The sequence below is a fragment of the Chrysochloris asiatica genome, unplaced genomic scaffold, assembly GCF_000296735.1.
Source record: "Chrysochloris asiatica unplaced genomic scaffold, ChrAsi1.0 scaffold00010, whole genome shotgun sequence".
NCBI classification, from domain to species: Eukaryota; Metazoa; Chordata; class Mammalia; order Afrosoricida; family Chrysochloridae; genus Chrysochloris; species Chrysochloris asiatica.
In genome coordinates, this window is record NW_006408528.1 from 21,387,804 (window position 1) to 21,395,655 (window position 7,852).

Here is a 7,852-nt window from a genome sequence, read left to right on the forward strand (position 1 = left end):
CACGCCATCAACGCTTTGGTTAGCAGCCGACTGTTGAATTCCTTAGGTGACAGCAAAGAAAGGAGAATTGTTAAGACAATTTTGAAAGTGAAGAATAAAGTGGAAGAAATCCATCTACCCAATTATAAGACTTTTGTAATTGTAGTAATCAAGTGTGTGTGGAAGGACAGACACAGATCAACTGTTTTCTGCACATGAACTTAAATATAAAATATCTGTAAAATTATAGAAAAAAAAAAGGAAATTTCCAAGAATCCCTACACTTGGTACCCAGAGCATGATCCTTAAAAGGAAAACTTGATAAACTGGATTTCATCAAAATTCAACACTTTTGTTCTATGCCAACAAACTCCTACTGTGGTCAAGTGCTGTCAAGTAGGTTCTGACTCATAGGGACCCTATATAGGGTTTCTGAGGAGTGGCTGGTGATTTTGAACCTATAGTGCGACACCAGGACTCCAACAAAGTACTAGAAAATGCAAAGTATTTAGGTAATCCAGAAATTTCCACAAGTGAATTTATTACTGCAGCTGACAAAATGGTAACTCTGGAAAATAGTGTGTCTGTTTCTTTAAAAACTAAACACACAAATATCATGCTGTTGTTGTTGTTAAGTGTAGTGGAGTCAGGTCTGACTCGTACAATGACCCTTTATAGGATTTCTTTATAGGATTTCTGAAACTGTAATGTTATCTATCCTTTAATCATTGGGATTAATTTTTATGTGTGTGTGCTATGAGTCGGAACAACAAGAACAATGTATTAAAATCTGTAAGTTTGTATGCTATGTTTCCAATTCACAAAATAAATAAAGATTGCATTTGTAAAGATACTGAACAAGTTTAAACAAAAAAAAATAGTATTCAACATATATCAAAACAAAGTTACAACAGTCATCTGAATGAAACCCAGTTATAAATCAGGGATTACTATATAGATGACAAGTAAACATGTGAAAAGGTGTTTAATATCATTATCCATTAGAGAAAATGAAACTACAATGAGGTGTCACTGAACAACTACCAAAATGGCAGTGGTGGTGTGCCGTGGAGTCAGTTCCGACTCATAGTGACCCGGCATAGGGTTTCTGAGGCTGTAAATCTTTATGAGAGAGGAAAGTCTCAGTTTCCTCCTGAGCAACGACTAGTAGTTTCGAACTGCTGACTTGAGGTTAGCAGACTGACTCATATCCAAAATAAATATGGTGGGAAAAAAACTAGTGACAAAAACAAATGCTAGTGAGGATTCACAGAAAGTAGATGGCTCTTACATTGCCGATGGGGATGTAAAATGATATGGTAACTCTGGAAAACCATGTGTCTGTTTCTTTATAACCTAAACATACAAATATCATGCTGTTGTTGTTGTTGTTGTTAAGTGTCCTTTTACAGCATTTCTGAACTGTAAGTCTTTACAGGAGCAGAATGTCTCATCTTTCTCCCTCAGAGTGGCTGGTAGTTTTGAACTGTTGACTTTGAGGTTAGCAGTGAAATGCTACCACCCAGAAATTATACATTTAGACATTTATCCCAGGGAAGTGAATGCTTATGTTCACACAAAGCCATGCATATAAAAACTTTCCAAAAAAGTGGGAACAAGTCATATTTTTTCAATAGATAAATGGCTAAAAACTAGTACATTCCAAAGAACTTGATGCATGAATCAACTTGGATGAATCTCTAGAGAATTATGCTGTGTGTGTGTTGTGTGTGTGTAATCCAAAAGATGATATGCTATATGATTACATTTGTATAAAATTCTTGAAATGACAAAATTATAAAAATAGAGAAAAGATTAGTGGTTGTCTGGGTAAGAAGTGGTAAGGATGGGGGAAGTGGGTGTGGCTATAAAAGGACAATTTGAGGGATCTTTGTAGAGATGGAATTGTTCTGTATCTTGACTGTTTCAGTGTCAATATACTGGTTGTAATATTAATAAAATTCACACTATAGTTTTATAGCATGTTGCCATCGGGAAAACTGAGTAAACAATACTGAGAATCTTTGTATATATATATATATATATTTTTTTTTTGTATATATTATTTTTATAACAATATGTGAATCTACAATCATCTCAAAATAAAAAAGTTTAAGAAAACAAGACATCAAAGAGGGCGGATAAAGAGACTCAGGTTCCACCTGATAATAGTTGAGTTCCAAAATTGAAGCACTCATGATTGCAATCTAGAGTGAAATTTACCGTGGCAGATTTCTGAACATTTCACAACACTCCTTAAATGGTTGACACCCCTTAAAATGCCACAATTCTAGGGCTAGAAAACAATGCTATGATTGGGCCCTGGTGGTTTGTGAACCACAAAGTGGAAACTTGAAACCCACCAGCAGCCTCACAGAAGGAAAATCAAGTTGTCTACAAACCCTGTACAGGGTCGCTATGAGTCGGAACCGATTCCATGGCACATAACAACAACAACAACAACAACTCCTGTAAAGATTTACAGTCTGGGAAACCTTAACGAGCAGTTCTACTCTGAGCTATGGGTTGGAATGGATTTGATTTTGGTTTTTTGGAATTTCAAATACAAAGCTGATGTTATGGTTATTTCTTGTTACATTGTTTGCAGATATTTGGTCATGGTATTAGCAAGTACTGGTGGCACTGTAGGATAAGTACTAGACTGTTAGGTTGGTTTGAACTGCAAGTCGGTGGTTTGAACTTAGCAGCCACTCCTCAGAAAGTCAGAACCTACTTGAAGGCTCTTAACAACAACAACATTAGCAAATATGTATTTTAGTATGTGGAAAAGCAAAGTACAATAGGTACGATTTTAGAATAGCCTTAAAAATGAGTCAATATTAATGACCTTAAGCATAGTGACCCTAGCTCCTGCTTATCTATCTCATCTCTGCTCTTGGCATCTGAAGCTCTTCCCTGTTCACCTCAAAAGTTCCCACAACTCTCACATGGCCCAAAAATGCCATTAAGCAATGCAACCTTGGAACTTTCAACGTGCCATTACGCTACGCTGGCAGAAATTATATGACTTTGTGATTAATAGCAAAAACGTTTTTCATGGACCTTTGCATGCCAACTCTGTTTACCAAGATGTAAGGAAGAGTTTATTGGAACAGAGAGCTGAATCAGTACTATCTTTACCTTCAAATTCTCATGAACTTGTGCTTGGTCAAATGAATTAGATAAATTTTATAATGAACAAAATAAGACAAAAATGATACTTAGAAGAGATGAGGTCAAAGGCAGAAAAAAATTATTGCCCATTTAGTATTTGAGTTTTCCATTTCTAACAGGTTTCTGCCTTACACAATTCCAACTTTTGAAGGTTTTACTATAACGTGTGCAAGTTCCTGCACAATAGCTGCAACACAGGAACTCAATAAAAATGAGTTTTCTTTTTTCTAACTTTACAAGACCTCTATCATGAAGACTTATGTTTTACTACCAACTGTAGGATAATACACCGCACTGCAAGGTCAGTTTGAACCACAAGGTCAGCAGTTCAAACACATTAGGCACTCCTTGGAAATTTTATACAGGGTTGCTATGGGTCAGAACTGACTCAACAGCACTTAACAACACAAACTGGTTATTAACCAGAATATTTCAAGATCAAAACTTTCGAATACATAGAATTGATTATTCAAAACCCACTGCCATTGAGCCAATTCCTACTCATTGCAACCCTATGTAGGGTTTCTGAAACTGTAAATCTTCACAAGAGCAGGCAACCTTAGCTTTCTCTCCTGACATGGAATTAATAGTTAATGATATCATCATAGTACCAAAAGCCAGTTGCCATTTAGTTGATTCCAATTCATGGTGATATTTTTTTCAGAGTGAAACGGTTGCGTAGGATTTTCAAGGCTCATCAGCAGACTTTTCCTCTAAGGGTGGGTTGAACTGGCAATCTTCCCATTGTAGTAGAGCACTGAGCCATTTGAACCAGCCAGGGATATCAATACCAATATCTCATTCTAATAAAACCTAACGCATTTTCTGAGTGCAGTCTGTTGGTCAGTGTAGTTCAGAAGCTGGAATTAAGTCAATCTTCATAATCCTTTGAGATCATTTATTGTTACTTGCCATTGAGTTGGTTCCAATTCATGGTGACCCTGTATAGATTTCTGAGGAACGGTTTAAACCAATTAAATGGCCTTTCTATGCCTGGTGTGGTGCTGTAGGATAAGCACTGGACTGCTAACTGCAAGGTCAGCGGTTCCAATTGCTCCAGTACACAAACTGTGACACAAACTGTTCCTCACAGTTTGTTGTTGTTAGATGCCATCAAGTCGTACCGACTCATAGCAACCCTATGCACAACAGAACAAAACACTGCCTGATCCTGGGCCAACCTCACAATCGCCATTACGCCTGAGCCCATCGCTGACATTACTGTGCCAATTCATCTCGTTGGGGGTCTTCTTCTTTTTCTCCGACCCTCCACTCTACCAAACATGATATCCTTCTCCAGTGACTGGTCCCTCCTGACAATATGTCAAAAGTATGAAAGACAAAGTCTGGCCATCCTGGCTTCCAAGAAGCACCCTGGCTGTATTTCTTCCAACACAGATCTATTTGTTCTTTTGGCAGTCTATGATACTTTCAATATTCTCCAATACCATAACTCAAATGCATCAATTCTTCTACGGTCTTCCTTATTCACTACACTGGTAGTGTAGTGGTTACAATTTGGGCTGCTAAGCTAAGGGTCAGCAGTTTGAAAATACCAGTGGTGCCACATAAGAATGATGAGGCTTTCTGCTCCTTACATAAAAATTTATAGCCTCAGAAACTCTATACAAGGTCAGTATGAGTTGGAACCGACTCCACAGCTCACTACTCTCACAGTTGAGGAGGGCAGAATTCAGAGTGTTGGCTCTAGATAAAAGTTCTTGTTTCCTTTCAGCATCTGTAGGCCCAGCACTCCTTGGAGATCTCTATATGTTTTGGCATCAGTCTTTTCCTGAATCTAGGATCCTCACTGTGCAGATGGCCCAGGTACAAAGGCTGCAACAATTGGCTCAAACATGACAATTGTGAGGATGGTGCAGGACTGGGCAATATTTCATTTTGTTGTGCACAGGCTCACTATAAATTGGAACTGACTCCAGGGTACTTAATAACAGCAATGATGTTAATGAGGCTGGATGTAATTGACAGGATTAGGTTGTATGTTGAGGTAATCTCTTTTCAGATATAAAAGATATGAAATAGACAAGCAGAGCACAGAGCAATTTACTACCACAAAGTAAGATTGTTGTTAGGTGACATCTAGTCAGTTCCAACTCATAGATAGCAGCAACCTTATACACAGTAGAATCAAACATCCTCACAATTGTTGTATTTGAGCCCATTGTTGCTGGCACTGTGTCAAACCATCTCACTGGGGATTGTCCTCTTTTTCAATGACCCTCCACTTTACTAAGCATGATGACTTTCTTCAGGGACTAGTCTTGAAATGCAGTGCTATCTGTTATAGGAAAACATCCATACTTGTAAAGGGAAGATCAGTTATTATATTCAAATTTAAGGAGCTCTGACAGCATAGTGGTTATGAGTTGGGCTGCTGACCTCAATGTTAGCGGTTTAAAACTACCAGCCATCCCACTGGAGAAAGATGAGGCTTTCTGCTCCCGTAAAGGTTTACAGCCCTGGAAACCCTATTCAGGGTCCCTATGAGTTGGAATTGACTCTACGGCACACCACCACCACTACTGATATTTAGCCATCAACCACTAAATACAAAGATGGTGAAACTGAAGAATTCTACCAACTTCTTCAGGAGCATGATGGTTTCATATGATAAGCACTTGTGTAGAAGATTTAGCTAATTTGATTTCTTGACTGCTGCTTACATGAGTGTTGATGGTAGATGCAAGCAAAATGAAGCCTTTGCCATCTCCAATCTTTTCTCTATTGATTGTGATGTTTTTTATTGGTCCAATGTTGAGGAGTTTGGTTTCTTTACATTGAGGTACAACCCATATTTAAGGTTGTGGTCTTTGATTTTCATTAGTACGTATTTTAAGTCTTCTTTGCTTTTAGCAAGAAAAGTTGTATTATCTGCATTTCACAGGTTGTTAAAGAGCCTTCCTCCAATCCTGATGCCATGTATTTTTTCATATAATCTAGCTTCTTGAATTATTTGCTCAGCATACAGATTGAATAAGTATAGTGAAAGAATACAACCCTTCTGCACACCTTTCCTAATTTTAAACCATTCAGTGTTTCCTTGCTTTGTTTGAATGACTGCCTCTTGGTCTATGTACACGTTCCTCATGAACACAGTTACATGTTCTGGAATACTCATTCTCTGCAATATCATCCATAGCTTGTCATGACCCACACAATCAACAGCCTTTGTTGTCAATAAAGCACAAGTAAACAGCTTTCTGGGATTTTCTGCTTTCAGCCAAGATCCATCTGATGTCAGCAATGATATCCCTCATTCCATGTCCCCAATGACCAGCTCAAGCCTCTGGCAGCTCCCTGTCAATGTACTGCTGCAGCCATTTTACAATTATGCTTAGCAAAACTTTTACTTGTGTGCAAGCAAATCTGATGATTTACACATTCCACTGGGGTCTCCTCTCTTTGGAATGGGCACAAATATGGATCTCTTGTTATCATTTGGCCAGGTAGCTGTCTTCCAAATTTCTTCTCATAGATGAGTGAGTGCCTCCAGTGCTACATCAATTTGTTGAAAGGTTTCAGTTTATATTCCATCAATTCCCAGAGCCTTGTTTCTTGCCAGTGCCTTCTATGCACCTTTGATTTTTTTCCTTTGGTATCAATGGCTCTTGATCATATGCTACCTCTAAAAATGGTTGAACATCAACCATTTATTTTTAGTACAATGATTTTGTGTATTCCTTCCATTTTCTTTTGATGATTTCTGCATCATTCAATATTTTGCCCATATAATCCTACAGTATTGCAAGTCAAGGCTGTAATTTTTTTCTTCAGTTCTATCAGCTTGAAAAATGCTGAGCATGTTCTTACTTTTTGGTTTTCTAAATCCAGGTCTTTGTAAATTTCATTATAAATATTTAACTTTGTCTTCTCAAGCTGCCCTTTGAAAATTTCTATTCAGCTCTTTTACTTCCTCATTTCTTCCATTAGCTTTAGCATCTCTATGCTGGAAAGTGAGTTTCAGAGTGTCTTCTGACATCTATTTTGATCTTTTCCTTCATTCTTGTATGCCTAATGACTTTCTGCTTTCTTCCTGTATGATGTTCTTTATATCATCCCACAACTCTTCTGTTCTTAGGTCTTTAGTGTTTAATGCATCCAATCGGTTCTTGAGATGATCTTTAAATTCAGGTGGGATATGTTCAAGGTCACATTTTGGTTCTGGTGGACTTGTTTTAATTTTCATCAGCTTTAGGCTGAACTTGCATATGAACAGTTGATGGTGTGTTCTACGGTCTGTCCCTGATCTTGTTCTGACTGATAACATGGAGGTTTTCCACCATCTCTATCTACAGAAGTTGTCAACTTTATTTCTGTGCATTCCATCTGGTGAGGTTCATGTGTTTAAAAAAACATATTTGCAATGAAGAAGTCATTGGTATACCATGAGATCTCCATCATTGTTTCTGTTACCAAGGCCGTATTTTCCAACTGCTGATCCTTCCTCTTTGTTTCCAACCTTTGCATTCCAATCACCATTACTTATCAATACATCTTGATTGCAAGTTTGATCAATTTCAGACTGAAGACTTTGGTATTCTTCTATTTCCTCCCCACTGACTTTAATGGTTGTTTCATAAATTTGAATAGTAGTCGTATTAGCAGATATTCTTTTTAGGTATATAGATATTAACCTATTACAGACAATGCTGTACTTCAAGATAGATTTTGAAATGTT